The sequence below is a fragment of the Amphiura filiformis genome, chromosome 7, assembly GCF_039555335.1.
Source record: "Amphiura filiformis chromosome 7, Afil_fr2py, whole genome shotgun sequence".
NCBI classification, from domain to species: Eukaryota; Metazoa; Echinodermata; class Ophiuroidea; order Amphilepidida; family Amphiuridae; genus Amphiura; species Amphiura filiformis.
Window position 1 is genome coordinate 13203670 of NC_092634.1, and position 22005 is coordinate 13225674.

General features: G+C 34.3%; 1 protein-coding gene across 1 annotated transcript in view; it reads left to right on the top strand.

Moving 5' to 3' along the window:
* Window positions 1-4750: 4750 nt before the first annotated feature.
* Window positions 4751-22005, top strand: part of LOC140156759 (uncharacterized) — a 60013-nt gene continuing 42758 nt past the window's right edge. The window contains exon 1 of the mRNA XM_072179720.1: window positions 4751-5285. The gene's annotated coding sequence lies outside the window, so the exon portion shown is untranslated. The remainder of the gene's footprint in view (window positions 5286-22005) is intronic.

Sequence of the window (22005 nt, forward strand, 5' to 3'; positions counted from 1 at the left end):
AAAGCGATACACTCATCATAATATATGACACTCTATACCGAACAAGTAATATTAGAAACCATTACACCGTAATTGTAGCGAGACAGTTGTCTCTCTGGCTATAGCCCTTAAGCGAGTCGTCATTCTAGAAGCTCTCGGTGTCAGGAAGAACTACATTAGAAACAGACACGAGTATGCTTGCAGTAACAATTATTTTACATTTCCGTTTCTGAGTTGAGCCACACTACCAATAGGCATTGATTAATTGTTGCAGGCAATGACATATATAGCTCACATCTTAATTAAACATGTACATGTATAACATTCAAAATGGTTACAACTTTTAAACATTCTTGATTGATTGTAAGCCCATATCGTTTTAATATCATTTGGGTATAAGAATCTTTTCGCTCTTTTTATGTTCTTAGTGAAAATTGGCATAATTTGTCAATAATTGTTTAAATGGGCTATTCTATTTCATTTAAAGTCCACATTTTCTCTGTGGAAAATTTGGAAAATATCTTCCACATAGAAAGTTTGAACTTCAAATGGAATTAGCACATTAAGCAGCTCTATTAAACTCACACTCCCTCTTTGTAAGATTCAGATTGAATCTTTCTTAGAGTATTATGAAATTCAAATGGAGCTGTCTAGTATGTTCATTCCATTCGAAATTCATACTCATGTGGAAAATATTCCCAACATCTTCCACAGGGGTAGTGTGGTTTTCAAGTGTAACAGCCTAATAAAAGATACACAAAGATGAATATCTATCTAAAGCTATGGAGACATCCAAGCAAGGTGTTATTGACTGTATCAGTACATTTATTCCTTTCCAAGAAGCAATATTTTCTTGCTCATTTTAAGGTTATTATGTTTTCGTTGCCCGATGTGTGAGCCACGTACTATATAGCCTAAGCCATACACTCATCATAATATATGATACTCTATGCCGTACGAGCAATTAGAAACCATTACACCGTAATTGTAGCGAGACAGTTGTCTCTATGGCTATAGCCCTTAAGCGAGTCGTCATTCTAGAAGCTCTCGGTGTCAGGAAGAACTACATTAGAAACGGACACGAGTATGCTTGCAGTAACAATTATTTTACATTTCCGTTTCTGAGTCGAGCCACAGTACGTATGCCTGCCAACCGGCATTGATTAATTGTTGCAGGTAGTAAAAATTTCTGAACTTCTGAACATTGTTCTGATATTATCAAATTTATTGAAGTTTGAGGTGATATGTACTGGACCTAAATACCAATAAGTGTTGATCAGAACTGAAATGCAATTGTATTGTACCAATTGTGAATGTGGGAGAAGCTTTTGAAAAAAAATGGCTCTTAAAAGTAATACGTACTCAGATAATTTGAATTGGACAACCAGTAATCCGATTGTTAGACCATATCGTTATAATATCATTTGTGTATCAGAAGTTCTTTTCGCTCTTTTTATGTTCTTAGTAAAAATTGGTATAATTTGTCAATTGTTTAATGAGTTATTCTATTTCATTTAAAGTCCACACTCCCTCTGTGCAAGACTTGGGAAATATCTTCCACATAGAAAGCTTGAATTTCAAATGGAATTAGCACATTAAGCAGCTCTATTAAACTCACCCTCCCTCTGTGTAAGATTCAGGTTGAATCTTTCTTAGAGGGTTATGAAATTCAAATGGAGCTGCCTAGTTTCATCATTCCATTCGAAATTCATACCCCCTGTGGAAGATATTACCAACATCTTCCACAGGGGTAGTGTGGTTTTCAAATGTAACAGCCTAATAAAAGATACACAAAGATGAATATCTATCTAAAGCTATGGAGACATCCAAGCAAGGTGTTATCGACTGTATCAGTACATTTATTCCTTTCCAAGAAGCAATATTTTCTTGCTCATTTTAAGGTTATTATGTGTTCGTTGCGCGATGTGTGAGCCACGTACTATATAGCCTAAGCCATACACTCATCATAATATATGACACTCTATACCGTACGAGCAATTAGAAACCATTACACCGTAATTGTAGCGAGACAGTTGTCTCTATGGCTATATCCCTTGAGCGAGTCGTTATTCTAGAAGCTCTCGGTGTCAGGAAGAACTACATTAGAAACGGACACGAGTATGCTTGCAGTAACAATTATATAGCATTTCCGTTTCTGAGTCGAGCCACAGTATGTATGCCTGCCAATAGGCATTGATTAATTGTTGCAGGCTATGACATATATAGTTCACATCTTAATTAAACATGTATAACATTCAAAACAGTTACAACTTTTAAACATTCTTGATTGATTGTAAGCCCATATCTTTTTAATATCATTTGGGTATAAGAAGTTTTTTTTCGCTCTTTTTATGTTCTTAGCGAAAATTGGTATAATTTTTGTCAATAATTGTTTAAATGGGCTATTCTATTCCATGTCCACGCTCTCTCTGTGGAAAATTTGGAAAATATCTTCCACGTAGAAAGTTTGAACTTCAAATGGAATTAGCACATTAAGCAGCTCTATTAAATTCACACTCCCTCTGTGTAAGATTCAGGTTGAATCTTTCTCAGATGGTTATGAAAGTCAAATGGAGCTGCCTAGTTCCATTTCATTTACTATTACTATTAAAGCCATACACTCATCATAATATATGACACTCTATACCGTGCAAGTAATATTAGAAACCATTACACCGTAATTGTAGCGAGACAGTTGTCTCTATGGCTATAGCCCTTAAGCGAGTCATCATTCTAGAAGCTCTCGGTGTCAGGAAGAACTACATTAGAAACGGACACGAGTATGCTTGCAGTAACAATTATTTTACATTTCCGTTTCTGAGTCGAGCCACAGTACGTATGCCTGCCAACCGGCATTGATTAATTGTTGCAGGTAGTAAAAATTTCTGAACTTCTGAACATTGTTCTGATATTATCAAATTTATTGAAGTTTGAGGTGATATGTACTGGACCTAAATACCAATAAGTGTTGATCAGAACTGAAATGCAATTGTATTGTACCAATTGTGAATGTGGGAGAAGCTTTTGAAAAAAAAATGGCTCTTAAAAGTAATACGTACTCAGAAAATTTGAATTGGACAACCAGTAATCCGATTGTTAGACCATATCGTTATAATATCATTTGTGTATCAGAAGTTCTTTTCGCTCTTTTTATGTTCTTAGTAAAAATTGGTATAATTTGTCAATTGTTTAATGAGTTATTCTATTTCATTTAAAGTCCACACTCCCTCTGTGCAAGACTTGGGAAATATCTTCCACATAGAAAGCTTGAATTTCAAATGGAATTAGCACATTAAGCAGCTCTATTAAACTCACCCTCCCTCTGTGTAAGATTCAGGTTGAATCTTTCTTAGAGGGTTATGAAATTCAAATGGAGCTGCCTAGTTTCATCATTCCATTCGAAATTCATACCCCCTGTGGAAGATATTACCAACATCTTACACAAGGGTAGTGTGGTTTTCAAGTGTAACAGCCTAATAAAAGATACACAAAGATGAATATCTATCTAAAGCTATGGAGACATCCAAGCAAGGTGTTATCGACTGTATCAGTACATTTATTCCTTTCCAAGAAGCAATATTTTCTTGCTCATTTTAAGGTTATTATGTGTTCGTTGCGCGATGTGTGAGCCACGTACTATATAGCCTAAGCCATACACTCATCATAATATATGACACTCTATACCGTACGAGCAATTAGAAACCATTACACCGTAATTGTAGCGAGACAGTTGTCTCTCTGGCTATAGCCCTTAAGCGAGTCGTCATTCCAGAAGCTTTCGGTGTCATGAAAGAACTACATTAGAAACGGACACGAGTGTGCTTGCAGTAACAATTATTTTACATTTCCGTTTCTGAGTCGAGCCACAGTACGTATGCCTGCCAATAGGCATTGATTACTAGTTGCAGGTAATGCCATATCTTACCCTTAAACATGTGTAACGTTCAAAACAGTTCTAATTTGCAAACATTCTTAAGTTGCATTAGACCATATCGTTTATCGTTTTCGCTTTTCGCTCTTTTTATTTTCTTAGAATGTTAAAATTACATGTGTTTAATACAATCATGGATTATAACCAGACTTTGAACTTTTCAACGCTCCCAATATTGAATGAACACTTTAACCCCAATGAAAATAATTGATTATTATTAAAGACCACACTGGTTTAGCCATTCTATATTGTAAACTTTATAAATACATTGGTATATTTAGAAATGAACATACTCTATTATTAAGACACAAAGTAAATATCTAATTTATTCAAATAATACGTGTTAGGGGCGGCTTCAAAACTCGACCGCCGGTTGACTGGCGGTTGATGTCGATTGAACCGCGTTCCATTATTTAGAACATTAGAAACCGGCTGCAACTAAACGGAACCGGCAGGCAACCAGCGGTTGAGTTTTGAAGCCGTCCTTGGTGGAATGACAAGTCAACACCGAAAACGATATTATTAGAAGCACATATTTTTTCATTATAATATGATCAATGTATTTTCTCTTGAACAAAGTGATGTATTGTCGAGATAGCATGAGATTGAGGTCTTCGATAATTTAAAAAGACGCAAGATGCAGCTTCATATATACACGCCTCCATGAATAATGCAACCTATTCCAGAATACCAAATAAGACATTACTCGCTAAGACACTTTGTACATTTAATTTGGTAAATCAAAGGGAATATGTACTTTTATCACATTTTTGTAGCGTTGAGTAGAGGCAACATCTGATAATTTGTACATATCATTTTAAAGCGTATAGAAATTATGTGACTTTAAAAATGAAAATAAATGCGACATGACTCTCTTTTAGTAAGAATTCTGCGTTATACAACCTACGCGTTATTTCATTGTATGCTTTGCTGCCGCATACACACGACACATCTCTAGTGGCAAGGTGACCGAGAGAGACTAACTATTGCAGGAAGTACAGGTTGATCAGCAAAGCACGAATAAACAAGAGAGATATATCGAATTAAATCATGCCTGGCTAGGTGGGTCTGTTCATCGTCTTTCCTGCCTGCCGCGTGTTGCAAGGATTGGTTTGATCGAACACTACCATTACACTTGACACGCTGTATTATTCTGTCGCCAGGAGATTTACCGATCTACTTAGATGTTTTACACGATAGAACTAGTATGCAACGGAAAATATGTACCAGTGTATCAGTTAACATCGTAAATGCGAAATACATCAAGGTCAACTGGGGTTTAAGAGCTGGTGATGTTGCAAATACATCCTGATATCTGTATGTTAAGATTGAGGTGCTGAGTGAAGCAAATTCAAGGCTGGATGAAAAATGAGAGGTAAGACAGTTGACGTAATGTATTTAACAATAGACTATTGTTTTACCTCGGGATTTTTTCCCCAAAAGAACAGGTAGCTTAAACTAATGTGTACCTCCATTTAAATCACAGGTTATTCAATATGTCTGTGATATCATAAGCTGTTTATCAATTTGTATATTTTGAAACAAATTACAATTAACAAAATGCTTTCTCTCAGATACAACAATGGCTATTGTGGAAGTCTGCATAACGGTGGTTCAATATCTATTATATTTCATGTCATTGAAACACACGTTTGATAATATAATATGCAGGCAATATTTGGAATATTTTAACAATTATGCGGGCACTTATGCTTAGTCTTATTTAGTCATAATTAGGGCCGACATAACTAATCATGCATGTATTATATAGCAATATCTAAAGAAAACAAATGGATCATTAGGGATATTGTGTTAAGTTAAAACTATTCATTCATGTCATTCATATTATTATGTTATTTAGCTATACTTTAGTTAATACTAATTGTTTATTCATAAGTGGACCATTATTATATGTATTATGATACAGCATAGAAAAAACAAATAATTTAAAATGCACAATGAGTTATCGTATTGCAGTGTGCTAGAAGTAAAACGATGGCAGTATGATTTGCCTTAAAACGCGTGATTAGAAAATATAAGCTTCATAGTGGTATTAGCTACATTGTGCGCTCCGGTATATTGAAATGCGCTATGCTGTTGTAGATAAAACCACATCCTTAAAATGTCACATGTTTAGTATACTTGGCAGATTCAAATATTTTTAAAGTGCTTAAAAAAAATATCAAAGCGTGGTACAAGGAAAAGAAGAAATAAGCACAATAACAAGAAACAAGAATGAATCTAACTAAAAAGATGAGCTTTAGAGGCAAAAAAAGAAGATTATAATTAGGTTAAACTACAATAACAAAATGAAAAAGCACTTTGTAGTTAATTTCAACAAACCTCAAATACTCACTTCATTAGCTGTTTTAATGTCAGATGTAAAAGCATCTTGAAATAGTCTCAACGTTTAGCATGTTAAAGCATGCTTGCTTGACTCAAGACGGTGCCAATTTAAAGTATTAAAATACACCGTGACAGAGGTGGGCAGGTTGTGGTAATAGTAAAGGCGGGGAGCAGGTGCGGGTTATTGAGATAACGTAATGCCTGTATTGAGGGGTTAATGCAAAGAAAGCCCCATCTGCAATAGCTGCCAGGTGTAATATTTTCAAATGTGTACAGTATAGAATACAGAAATTATCAAATATCTACAAGGCAGCTATTACAGTTCGGGCTTTCTCGCACTACCACCTCGATATGTTACGTGACTAATAGACCAAATTTGATATCACAAAAATGCGTAGAGGTAGAATGTATAAAGTAAAGGCAGTCAGTCAAACATTCGATCAGTCAATCAGTCAGTTGCCAATTTAGTCAATCAGTCACTCAGACATTCAGTCAATAGTCAGACATTCAGTCAATCGGTAAATAAATTTCTATTATGTGGCAAAAAATGTGCCTTGCTTGCACGTAACACTAACGTAAATCCCACTGCAGCATCATGTCCCCATTTTAACCTAAAAATATCCATTACCTCAACTACAGTTCAAACTTGCAAAGGTTTAAAATAGATCCGCCAGACAACTATAACGTTTCAGAACGAGCAGGAGAAACGAAATTCCTTGTGTATCAGCAAGTATATAAGCGAAACTATATATCCTAATGTAGTATAAAGAATGATAAGTTATTGATTATACCACACATGTTGGATCAGGAACCAAATATCCTTTTGACTATAAACATGTTAAACTAATTAATACCAGCTCTAATACAGGGTGTCCCAGAAAAAATTACCGAGCGAATGAATTTGGACGTAAGTCGAGAAATAGACATCAGAATCCACACATCTAAACATCAGCGTGTAGCCCATCTTATTCTGCATTATATATGTCAATTTTACTGGAATCGGTTGACTGATTGCGAAGAAATGGGTGATTACATAACGCATGCGTCAATTCACTTCATTCCAAGTTTAAAAGAAAGATCATTCAACACAAATATGCGCACTATAGTGGTTAAATGTCAATGGGCTTCATGTTTTGTTCTATGAAATACTTTTCGTTTTTTTAAACAATCTGCTTCTTTCAAAACATTTAACAACCAGCACGGTATTGAAAATGAAAACTTGCATGCAAGATGATGCTCGGTACTTGTAAATATCTTTTTCGTTAATGTTGATATAAATGTTGCATAAAGAATCATTGCATAAAAGAATACCAACTGGCTTTAAAAAATTCTCGCAGACATTCAAGTTTTTGGAGTCTTTCGTAGAAATTGTAATGCAAAGTTTAAAACTTTTAAAAACTTCAACATTAATGTTGCATGGTATCAAAAATCACACGTAAACCGTAAGCACTTGATCATTGCCATTCTTGGCTCAAATGTTCTTTGGAATTTTAAAATATAACACATTTGCACAACCTAAAGAATTAAAGTTGGAAAGCTTCCCATTTCAGAAATCAAAGTTTTCTCGGACAAAATGTTATTCATCTTCAGTGAAAGCATGAATAACACCGTTGGATTATAAAATAGATAATGTGGACTAAATTTAATGAGATACACAAACTTTAGGAAGCGGTGAGCGAGTATGAAAAAAGCGCCTGTGATCAAACTTGGAATGAACTGCATTGATGCGCACATTGTGTAATCGTTAATTTCTTCGCAAACAGTCAACCGAATCAAATAACATTTTAGTACGTGATGCACAATAAAATAGGCTATGTGCTACATTTTAATTTTTTTGATTCCGATGTCTACTTCTCGACTTACTTTCAATTTTACTCACTCGGTAATTTTTTCTGGGACACCCTGTACCCTGATATGAGTTTGAAAACAATCTATGTGAAAGTCATTGGTACCTAAACAGTTTGTAAAGTTTATTGAAAAAGCTGTTACTGCAACTTCATATTGAAACCACCTAAAATGAACAAAATATACCTTGTAGCTTAAATCACAATCTATGCTTGAATATGCTTAATTGATTATATGAAGATTATACAGAATAGAGTCTAGTCATTTCAAGGCTATACACCTAATGTGTCACTGTCATGGCAGTATTTTCAATTATAACCATATATTGGGAACTGCCTTGGAACATCAAGTATACCGGATTTGATCAATTAATTATAGGACATCGCGAGATGAATTTGCAATGCAATATGTTTTCTTGGCGAGTACATATCCGGTTCTTAAATATAGCAAGGAAGTGTTAATGCATGTATTTTTTCCAAAGGCTTGTCGCTCATTTGTTGACTTAGTTAGATCATGTAATTTGAATCTTCATTTGAAGAGGGGTGCGTGTGTATTTGTGTGTATTGATCTTATATATCGGGTTGAGTTCGCAAACGTTTTTTTTAAAGTAATTTCATGTGGACCGTAGCGTGTATGATGAGGGAATCCTTTTTGCATGGAAATCCACAATCAGGAAAGTCTACTTTAGCGTCATACTTAATTATAATAGTACCGGGTAAAGGTATAGGTGTGGGGTGTGTGGGGTTGGGGCCGTGGGGTGTGTATGCTGGTGGGGTGTTTGTCTGTGTTTATGTTATGTATCTGATTAATTTTACATACAATTTTCAGAGACAAATTTACGTTGACCGTATAGTGTGTACGACAGGGATATATTTTTTGCAAGGCAGTCCTGAGCCAGGAAAGTCGACATTAGCGTCATACTTGTTAATATTATTATAACAGTACCGGGTATACTAGTCAGTTGGGGTGTAGCGGTGTGTGGGTGGAGTGAGTGTGGGGTGGGGTGGGGTACTTGGCTGTGTTTATCTTATATATATGATTGATTTTACATACAATTTTCAAAAGGAAGATCTCATGTAGTCTGTATTACCGGGATTTGCAAGGCAGTCCTAAGACAGGAAAGTCGATTTTAGCGTCATACCGGTCATACTTGTTAATTATAACAGTACCGGGTGTTTTAATTGGTCAGTTCACAAGAAATATTACATTAGAATGTGTATTTTTGTCAGTTTGTTTATTTTCCGTTAAAAATATCTAACGCTTCACAACATGTTTGTTTTATGGCATGTAAAACTGAGTCATTTGTAAGAAAAGTTGAACAATGATGGCGCTATTAAATTAAATCTTGTTTGCATCTTTACAAGTGGTAGACACTTATATATGGTATTAGAACATCAGCAAAAGACTTACAAATGGCAAGGAAATTTTTACAAAACTTTTTATTATGAAATGTAAGGAATAGGTCATATTATTTGGCTAATTTAAATTTAAAATATATGTAAATAGCGCCCTCAATTTCCACAGAAATTCACAGTTTATAGAATAAAAAATACCACAAATAAGCATATAAAGATGAATTATTTGATATAGAAATGAAAATCTATCTTTAAAATGGCTAAAAAATGTATGTGTATATTAGTGTGACAGTTGTTGGTATTATTCGGGTCTAGAATTGAACATCATAGGATATTTTGTTAGAAATGTTAATAAATGGTCACATCAAACAACCGTGACGTACAGACATTGTTAAATGAATATGCAGATGCATGAATACAAATTTAGAATTTATTTAAGATCGACAGAAAATAATATTGTGTACGGCTGATTTGCATAATTTGTCACTAGGATCTAATTGTGTTGATAAATCACCATACGAATAAATTATGACTTGTGTTCAACTCTACACATTGCACTTTCACTTGGATGCTTAAGTTCATATTTCGAGACATGCGTGTAAAAGCTGATAAAATGCGATACTGTCAAATATGTATGTTAATGCATGTTTGCAACTCGATTATTATGAAATCCGTTTTATTTATGGTGGTTAGATATTATAGGATGGAATTTTGTTTATCAATGTAATTTTATAGTTCTGGCACAGTTTTCTATCATATTTTGTTATAGTTATTATTTTACAAACTTTAACGATTGCCGACTTCAAGAAATAATATTGTCATAGAAATCAATCTTGACTTGTCAGCAAAATGAGCTTACAAATAAACCACTAACCTTTTATTTTACCTCATTTTATTTAACATCATCAATTGCCAGGGGGAGATAGAGGGAATTGGTTTCAAGCAAAACTCTATAAATTGTTAGTTGTTAGAAGTTTCAAGGTTTTCCTCATCCGCACAAAAATATTTTGATCTCGAGCGTCTGTTAAAATTGGGCTATCTATATATATCAGTTGAAATCCATGCACCCCCTATGGAAGACATGACCTTAATTTTCCACACAGGGAGTGTGAATTTCAAATGGGGTAACAGGAATGGTTGACTGACTCCATTTGAAATCTACAACCCGGCCCCTTAGTGGGAGATTAATGCTCTGCGTGCTAGCTAAAGGCTAAAAGTTTTGAGATATTTTCTCAAAATATCAAAAGCTATTTCAAGAGCCTCTAAATCCATATACATGTAGGGCTTGTTTGTACTCAGTGTAATGCATTTTTGATTCCAAATATGGTCATGAAAATCCTAAAATGTTTGAATTAAAAACAATTGAAACTTGTCATCTGCAGTAGAAACCCACGTGGATAGAGTTAAAGTCATGTCTTCAACAGGGGCGTATGGATTTCAAGTGGAATAGCCCAGTACTACTTTTAACAACCCGACTATCACATAAGTATTAAAAACGCAGTCGCCACTCGCTAGTGGCTATATGGATATATTGGACTTTTTTGGAGGCAAAAAAAGAAACAGAGCGAATATTGCTCGTAGTTGGAAACCTCGCTTAAGCACTGGGAATCCCAATTTGAAGTAACTGGCATATCGAAATGAATACTGTATGAACGAGATTGATTGTGCATTAAACGAATATTAGATTTGGCTTTACACATGGGTATAGGTATAGTTAATTTAAACGGAAGGAGTGTATAAAGGATGAGCCAGCAAAACATAGTTTTATTTACTTAAACTATTGAACTAGGTTGCCAGTCAATATACATCGTAATGTGATTGCCCCTGGGTGATTACGATAAGATTTTTGTACGAGGCAAAATGGATATGCGGAATTTAATGTGACCCACTGTGAGTGAATAAGATAGAACAAAGTGAGATATTAAATAAAAAGACAGTTTGATACTAAACCATAGGTAAAAATGATTCTGTTTCACATTATAAGTCAATCTTTTACTAAGGACATATTAAGTTATTATTGTTAATGGCGAAACTATTTTACCATCTTCGTCCTGATGAAGTCAGAGACACAGCTGACAAAATCTCGACCACACTGTGATAACCAATACGCTTGTACTACATGTATAACTTATTTTTTTGCAATCATATTCAGACACAGGTGCCTAATGCCGAGGAAACTAAGATATGGATCTGATAGATAGGTATCAAGGTCATCTTACGGCATTAGAGCTACTTTGACCAACTAATATATACAAGAGAAAAAAATATTCAGGCTATTTCAAAAATAAACTTAATGCAACTGTATACAGGCTGTATCAGAATGATTGTTCTCCGTCCGTTGTTGGTGTTTTTGAAATGTCTGCCTCTTCCGAACGCATCATTAAAATTAACTTTGAGTTTCGGTAGGCAGGCAGCGGTCTTTGCATTTTACTGCAATGAAAAAGCCGCTGCGGTAAAATCCAACTTGTCGTTGCGCCTGTCACAATAACAAAACGCGCACAAAACGCGAATCTTTACATTGGCCTTAAGATGTACAGATTTATGCGGGTAGGTTAAGCTGAATCAATCAATGAGCATTGAGCAGAGTAGTGTGACAAGTGTCGTTGAGACAATGTTATGAAGCAGACATCAACCAAGGTCAAATCAATAACATTGACATTTCTATATGTAAGGTAACATACTATATAAATAGATCATCCTGTCATGTTACGCAATTATAATTGTTTAATCTGGTTGTTGCTAACACTTGCGCACTAAATAATTCGTGATAATTGATTAATATTATTGTAATAATTGACTATTATCAGGTAACCCTATCAGTTCTTCTCGATAATAAATTTGTTAATTTGCAAAGTCTTTAATTGCTCATATCTTTGGAACTGGTTGTTCAATTTCAATGGCGTTTTCTGCAAAATGTATCTTTGTTAATGTTTTTTGCTATCCTATAAGAAACTGAAAATTTAATATTTCCGAGTTCCGACTGATTTTGCTTGATCACATCACATATTATGAGATCTTTCCATTTATATTTTCTTGAAGATCTTTTAGTTGTAGATTTCTGTATGACTTCTTTATGAATGACATTTGTGACCTGCTAACACAAAATTAGCGTAAATTCGCAAGTTGGTAGTTTCGAGACATCCTGTCTGACTGAGCCTTCACAAAGGGTACAGACATACTACTGGCTTGAACAGGTGCGTAAGAAACAAAGAATATCAACGCAATAGCCAGGGTGTCTCGAAACTACCAACTTGCGACTTAATGCTCATTTTGTGGTTGCAGGTCACATTTGTACATGATAATCTCAGCGATTTGCATATCTTAAAATGACGATGTTGCATATTTATATGGCAATATTTTACATACTTTTTGCATATGCATAATATTGTTCATCAATTTGTAAACAAATATTTTCTGATAAATATCTTACATGTTGTTATTGATTTTAGTCCCTTAAATTGATCATAATGTAATAAACCAAACACAAAATGGCTTTAGTCAGGATTAATTCAGCTTTTGGTTTTGACACACGTGTAGGTTTGACGCTATACAAATTTCATAAATTTACAACGATCGATTGGCTCTTCGTGTTGGCAATCTACCAGACAATGAACGTGTCAGACCTTATATCTCTGTCATGAATAGTTGGATGTATGGATGCGTCTATATTAAAGTTCTGACGTCTAAATACTGAAAATGGTTCCACTTGATATTGGACGACCAACATTTGGGTGTAATACAGATATTTGATATCAGAAGTCCGTGATTTTCAAAGCACAATGTCTAAAGCGGGTCGGAGGGGAGTATTTGCAGAAATTCTGTACTTTAAAAATTGAGATTAAAAGTTTTTTTGGGTGGAATACCGCTTTTTGATATCTGAAGTCCGTGGTATTCAAAGCACAATGTCTAAAGCGGGTCGGAGGGGAGTATTTGCAGAAACTTAAAAATTGAAACAAAAAAAGCTTACACAGGAGGAATGGTATGACTTCTATAAAGCAGATCCCAAGGTTTGATTTAAGGGATATCATTCCTGCCCCATGTTTATGATTTTCTTGGGAGATGGAAGACCTTGCGAAATATAAATGCAATTATTGGCTTCCTTGAATACTTTCCAATTAAAAAGTACACTGCAGGTTCTTTTTTACATAAATGGCCCAAAACTGGAAATAATATGGATCCTGCTTATATTATGTAGCATGTAGCCACCGAATAGCTCTAGGTAATGGTTAGACCACATCTTACGTTCTTTGTCACACGTAGGCTATATGTTGCATTTATTATTGTATGCTGTATGGCAGGATTGATTTATTTAGTATATTTGGGAGAAACGTTGAACTTTTTTATGCTGCATGGTAGGATTTAAAAAAAAGAATCCTTTCGGAAATGATTGGGCTACACTCCATGCACATCATTGTAACTCAGGAACAGGAACAAAACCGTAATAAGATTTGATGAAGCCATTTATTTGTTGGTTAAAATTGTCGTGTATGTTGGAACTTCTACGTATGTATGTTTCCTTCCAAGTTCAGTGAAGAATTTGCGGATATTACTTTCAAAATTCAATTTAGCACACATTGAGTATTATTGTAATCTGAGCAAATATGCAGAGGGAGCGTCATTTTTATTGAAACATTTGTATTAAACACTTTTCACTGCGGCGAGATTTTTATGTATTGAACAGCGCGGCGAGATAATAGCTTTGACATTTGCAAGAATTACACAATATATGTTCCTAACCGATTATATGAATTTTGAATAATTAAGAATTTGACCTTAAAGTGCTAATTAGCTAGCGGAAAATATGAGCATGCACATTTTTGACGCAAATTCTCTCAACATGGCCTTAATGCATAATTTGCTATTTACAAAGTTTTTTAAAACATTTTTGTTTGCTTGAGTTGTTGGTTGTGTTCACATTCTGAATGTTGGGAGTTTCCATATTCTAAATATTCAGGCTCCTTGGTGTTGATTTGACAATCTACATTTAGAAGCGAATAAAAAGCCCAAGCACATTAATGTGTAAGATGCCTTTGAAAAGAAAACTTTTGACCTGAAGAGAAGTTAGCACATTATAGTAGTTAGAACATAACAACTTTTACTAGAATCAAAAGAATTACTTGAAAGGAGAAACGTTATCAAATCAAGAAGTCAATCATATGGAAGTTCATGAAATTGGAATATAATGACTATTTGTATTCTGTTTTATTGCAAGTGGGCTTCTTATAAAATATTATGAAAGGAAGTAACTCTTAACATATTTCATATGGTAGATAATTTACTTAGGACTTCCGTTATTGCTTACAACCTTACCTTATTATTATAGCGTATTGTGTAGTTTTATTCCATTATTACTTCTTGCTTTCTATATTTCCGTCTTTTGTGCTGAAAGATTGATAATAGATTTATTGTTTGTCCTTGACTGTGTTTATCGTTCATTCTACTAAAAATAGATGCAATAAACTACGAAGACCGAAAGAGTTATTATCATTCATTTTGTGCTTTTGTTTGTGAAGATTTAACGAATATTCCACTCATTGAATCTTGTGTGTGAAAGGAACGTAACAAGGATGCAAATCAAAATATTTTAAATATCAAATTAATGTGAAAATGGTTAGATTATACTTTTTACAATATGCATACCTATTCCACTCTTGTCGATGAGTTTGGCGGTGATTTTGTACTGCCTATTTCACCACGTTCACTTAAGAACTTTATGATTTTCTTGGGATTGGGAAACGCTCAAACCTTTCGTTTGGATATATCATCGGCCTTAACTTAAGAACTGTAAAACCTAAATGCAATTATTGGCTTCCTTGAATCATTTCCAATTAAAGAGTACACTGTATTTTCTTTTAGTTAAATTGCCCAAAACTGGAAATATATGGATCCTGCCATCTGACACGCCTTCAATTATATGTAGAATGTAGCCACCGAGTAGCTCTAGGTAATTGTTAGACCACCTCTTACGTTCTTTGTTACACGTAGGCTATGCTGCGTTGTTATTGTATGCTGTATGGCAGGCTTGATTTATTCAGTATATTTTTGAGAAAAGTTGAACTTTTTTATGGCGCATGGTAGGATTTAAAATCGAATCCTCTTTGGAAAGGATTTAGTAAAGTGTAGACATTCAATGTACATCATTGTAACTCAGGAACAGCAGCCGTAATAAGGTTTGATGAAGCCCTTTATTTGTTGGTTAAAATTGTCGTATATGTTGGAGCGTGCATTGAGTATGTTCCCTTTCATGTTCAGTGGAAAATATGCGGAAATTACTTTTTTAACATTAGTCTAAAATCAAATTACCCAGCAAACACATGTTTTTAAAACGTTTTAAACATGTTATAATTTGGGTTTTGGTTTAGATAAAGATATTTGATAACATTAAATGTTCGGTTATATAAAGTACATGGCAACGTTTTAAAACGTTTTGTATGCAAACACACTACAACAAAAGTTTTAAAAAAGTTTTCAAAATGTTGTTGTAAAATATTGTTTGTGAACACTTTTATTTTGCAGTAGGTTGTCAACAAATGTTTTTGAATGTTTTGAAAACGTTTTATACCCTTTATATGTCCTTTATATAACCCAACATTTAAACGTTTTCTGGCAACTCTTTTCTAACATTTTGTGAATGATGAAGAAAACGTTTAGTGTTTGCTGGGTAAGGTTGCATTTGATACATTTGAGTATTATTATAATCTGAGCAAATACACAGGAAGCTTCATTTGTATTCAAACATTTGTAACACTATTCACTACGGCAATATAGGCAAATTTGACAACCGTGTTTTATGTATTGAACTGCGCGGCGAGATAATAGCTTTGACATTTGCATGAATTGCACAATATAGGTTCCTAACCGATTTGTTATATGAATTATGAATAATTAAGAATTTGACCTTAAAATACTAATTAATTTGCTAACGGAAATTAAGAGCGTGCACATTTTTACGCAAATTCTCTCAACATGGCCTTGATGCATAATTTGCTATTTACAAAGGTGTTCAATACATTTTTGTTTACTTTGAGTTGTTAGTTGTTTCCACATTCTGAATGTTGGGAGTTGTTTCCATATTCTACATTTTCAGGCTCCTTGGTGTTGGTTTGACAATCCACCTTTAGAAACCGATTCGCCTGTAGTAGTCAGATGCAGAAATCCGATACCGAATGCGATTTCAATTTTGGACATTAGTGCATGCGATTATACAATGTAGTAACTCATAAAATTTATGAAGATATAACAAAGATAACATACATGCTTAAGGGATGGGGTATGAACGTTTGGACAGTATTTATTGTGGGACATTAGAGCACATCAGACATATCGAATTGCATTCTGAATACGAAGAATGTCCTTGTCCTTGAAATTCGCAATGTAATACACATTTTATGGCAAATGATTAAAAATTGATATTTTTGATATATAACAGTACTCAAAGTAAACTTTATAAATCTGATGATTTATACTTAAAGTGTATGTACATGTAAGTGGGATGAAAAGCCGACGATCAATTGGAAATTTTGACCTTTCGTATTGAAGATATGGATTATTTTCCCAAAAACACCAAAAGAAACTAGGTATTTTGGGAAAAAAATCCATATCTTCAATATGAAAGGTCAAAATTTTCAATTGATCGTCGGCTTTTCCTCCCAGCTACATACACTTTAACAATATATCATTATACAGTTGTGTAAGTTCATACGTGCAGGTAGTAAACAAGAAGTAAAAAGATTAAAACTTTCAACTGCACTCACCAGGTTATTTTCCCAAATATTTCAGAACCAACTGTTGGTTCTGAAATATTTGGGAAAATAACCTGGTGAGTGCAGTTGAAAGTTTTAATCTTTTTACTTCTTAATATATCATTAGATTCATAAATTTACTTCGAGGACTGCTATATATCAAAAATGTAAAAAATATCAAATTTTTATAATTTGTCATAAAATTTGTATTATATCGTGAATTTCAAAAATGAAAATGATTTGATATCAGAAAGACATTCTTCGTATTCAGAATGCAATTCGATATGTCTGATGTGCTTTCATGTCCCACGAAAAATACTGTCGAAACGCTCAAAACGCTCATTCCAGATCCCGTAATTGTTGAGAATATCATTTCCAAATGATAGTTCTATTGGTGAAGAATCTTTCTAATGCAAACGACAAAATTTTCGACAAGGTATAAACAAACCACATACAGAATACACAGGACGTAAAGGAGTCTATGAAGTGCAAATCCCTGTACCATTTGTACCATCACATAATTCAATAGAAATATTGACCATTATTGACTTACTTGTCTTATTGTATAGTATGAACTTTCACAACCTACTTTTTCTCTGATTTGCATGATCGTACGCTTAATATTGCTGAAAGAATTTGTAATCAGGGAAATAAAGAACTATTATATATATTGTGTGCAGTTTAATAGAACTTTTAATGAAACATTGCAGTTCTTTAGGATCAACCATAATTCATGCAATCTGAGACCTTTACCTTTGCAAACACAATTATAAACTTATTTTGAGAGAGTTATCATGGGGACTTAAGTTGAGATTGCCCGAGTACCGACTGTGAACTCAGGTAGTACAGTACGGGTAAGACTCTGGACCGGTTATCCAGCGACCGGGGTTCAATCCCAGCTGAGCCCTGATTTTTTCTCTCTCAAAAATGTTCATGTCAGTTTGCTCGATCCCCAAACACGTCATTTAAACTTATTTTCTGATACAAATGGAAATCAATAACACTGTATCTGAGTCTCCATTGAGGATTTGCAATCGGCACCTTCTGATTTGCCTATTGATATAACGATGTACAGGATAGTTAACGAATCGAGCTGCGTATGGAAAACCAGCGTATCTCAATTCGATTGATTCATAATACGATGCGCCTCCAGCGTTTGATGGAGGAGAGGTTAAAATACGCAGTGCATAATAGGAAAATATCGACATTCAAATGTCCAAAGCCCGCGTGAACATATGTCATTTTGTGTCTTAATATCAATATAACGATATGAAACGCGAATGCGTAGCAAAACAGTAATTTATTATAGTTGACCCATTTTCTATCTAGATCACATGGAATCCTTCGTGGAGCTGTTTTCGGCATTAATATTATCGCACTAACATTAATATCCACTGGCGACTAACGGCGATGTTGACCCTGAAGGTCAAAAATTGGACTGGAAAGAGCAACCGCTGGCGGCGCATCGCCAGAATTGACAAAGAACTGAGTATGTAATAACTCTTGCGTGAATAGGTGGTAGGTAAAAACTTTCAAGTGAATTTCAGGGGGGGGGGGGAGATCAACACATCACACAAATACCGCAAAAAGTAGACTTTTTTTGAAGGGGGGGGGGTTGTCTTAATTAAAATGGGGGATGGTAAACTGTTGTGCAAGATAAATAATTTGCCCCTCCTCCCCGCAGTGCTGCCATTGAGGATATCATGGGACTATGTTTTGCTCTAATAATATTTATACTTCATATAAATCATAAAGCAAACAGCTTCTTCAATGTCGGACATCAATAATTATAGGGAGCGAATAAAAAGCCCCTGCACATTAATGTGTAAGATGCCTTCAAAACGAAACCTTTTGACCTCAGAAGAAGTTGGCACATTATAGTAGTTATAACATAGCAACTTTTACTAGAATCAAAAGAATTAGTTACTTAAAAGGAGAAACGTTATCAAATCAAGAAGTCAATTATGTGGAAATCCTGGTCACCTTGGGAGAACAATGCTAGTGCATTGAATGGGCAACCCAGGTTAAATAAGAATGAAATACATAAGTAAATAAATAAATTAGAATATAATGACTATTTGCATTTTGTTTCATTGCAAGCGGGCTTCTTATAAAAGATTATTAAAGGAAGTAACTCTTAATATATTTCATATGGTAGATAATTTACTTAGGACTTCCGTTATTACTTACATCCTTACCTTATTATTGTAGCGTATTGTGTAGTTTTGTTCCATTATTACTTCTTGCTTTCTATATTTCCGTCTTTTGTGCTGAAAGATTGATAGTAGATTTATTGTTTGTCCTTGACTGTGTTTATCGTTCATTCTGCTAAAAATAGATGCAATAAACTACGAAGACCGAAAGAGTTAATATTATCATTCATTTTTTGCTTTTGTTTGTGAAGATTTTTAACGAATCCATCAGAATATCCCACTCAATCTTGTGAAAGGAACGTGACAAGGATGAAAACCAAAATGGTTTTTTTTAAATATAAAATTGATGTGCAAATGGTTAGATTATATTATAGATTCTAGTTCTTATTTTTCACAATATGCATATATCTATATTTACACCCTTGTCGATGAGTTTAGCAGTTGTTTTGCACTGCATATTTCACCACGTTCACTAAGATGAGAAATCGAAAGATACAAAGCTTTATTAGGCATTTGTAGACTTTATGACTATTGCTTTTGTATTCACTTTATCACACCGAAAAACGCTTGTGCCCTTTTCAAGGTCGAAACCAATTGATATTTAAGTTGAAAGCAGATTTAGTTCATTTACCTTTGCACTACACATGTATAGTGATGAGGTTTCGTGAAAAGGGTAACGAGATATTCATATTGATATTTTATGGGAATTGTTGCAGGAATACAATGTAGTGACCAAAATAACATTATATTCTTGTTTTTACCACGATATTGTACTCTTACAATACTTTTACAACTACAACAGTGTATCTTAATTAAAGTCTCGCTAAAGGGGCTTCTTTTAATTTTGCAAAATAAACTAAACATCGCAGTGGACTTTCAGTACTGATCAGACTACAATTTGTTTGATTGTTGCTATTAATGGTTGATGTATTCATTCAAGGTTGCATTGTAGTTGTGGTCACACATATTCTGGCAACGCCTGCTAGACGTTTTATGTGATAATGACAAATATTAGTTTTGGAATTGAAAAAATCGAACATTCCTTAGAGTAAATATGCCTGAAATTACGGATATAACCAAAGCACCCTTTTTGTACAGTTCATTTCGGGAAGGGAATGCCTGTAGAGTACACATAGAGAAAATGATGCTAAGTGAAAGCGATAGCCATTATATTTACATGATTAACTTTTAAGTTAAGCACTTATTTAAGTTAAGTTAAGCACTAAGCTTAAATTAAGTTAAGCTTAAATCAAGTTTAGCACTAAATTTGTTTGCCTAGACTTAAAAGTCTAGGCAATGTAGTGCTAGTTTAATCTATCCACCCGATAGCGCATAATGATATACCGTAAAATCCCGTCTACAAGCATATATATGCCTCTAAACGAGGTTATTTTGACACAAGAGACAAGAGGCAGACACTCTCAACAAAAACGTTATTTGGAGTTTGAACAACTATATTACTGATAAAGGCGGCTGTACAAACATGTATATTTGTAAGACCAATCTATTGCAATGTTTTTGAGAAGGGTATTGGCCTTTCATATCTTTCGTTAAAAAAAAACAGCGATGTTTGTTTTTTAAGATAAATCATTTTATCGGAAAACTTGCAGGGAAGCACCTCCTTATGTTGAGTCGGTTATTTTCTCATTATGTTTATCACTGAGATACATTTTATTACCTTTTATATGAGTTCAGTAAAAGCTATCAATGTTTAAAACCCGGGTTTAAAATTAGAGTAAAGTCTTGGATGCAAACTTGTGATTGATTGTGACAATTCCTGGTATGTATTTCGAGAAGATGCATTAACCTGTATTTGAACTTTCCTGCAGGCTATATCTGTCAGGAATGTGTAGACAACTTCTCCACCCAGATGTACTCCTGCAACAACACACAAAATATTCACACCCTACAACAAAACACATGTCCACCCCACCCCTGTACACACACGCCGCTAAATACACCCACATGAAGAGCAGAAACAAAAGTAACCTCCAGGATGTCCCAGAATGATTTATACCATGTTAGAACAAAATATCAAAAATATATAGTCAACAGTGTATCTAATTTTAATAAGTGCAATACAATGCCACACATGTCTCCTACTTATTCTGTGACTTTCATGGAAATAGCTTGATTCGTTTTGGCGTGACATTGCTATTACTGAAAATGGACGAAAGCTGCATGTGTGTAATGGCATCATAACACATGGATTCTTTATCACCATCGTCAAGCCGCACTGTGCAATATATTGGAGAAATCCTACATTCTTTGATAGGAAATACACCAAATTTGGCACAGATGTAGAGCTACAATGCTAAATAATTCTTGATATGGGATTAAGTGACACATTTCAATATGACTTCAGATATTTAGGTTGAAAACATACTTTTTGGGTGATTTTACCAAAATTGTTACCAAAATATGTCTGCAGTAAAGTTTAATCATCTCCGTTACGTAGCTGTGGGTTTGCTAATATGCTGAGGACATACATGCTGTGACAATAAGGACGAATACCTTTATGAAAAATCCATCTCTGCCGGCATTCCAAATGATGAAACTCACACACCTCAATAATTGTCTTCAAAACTGCCGCCAAAGAAAGAATAGTTTAAGGTCACTCAAGCGTAGCAAATCCTTTATTCCATACAATGATT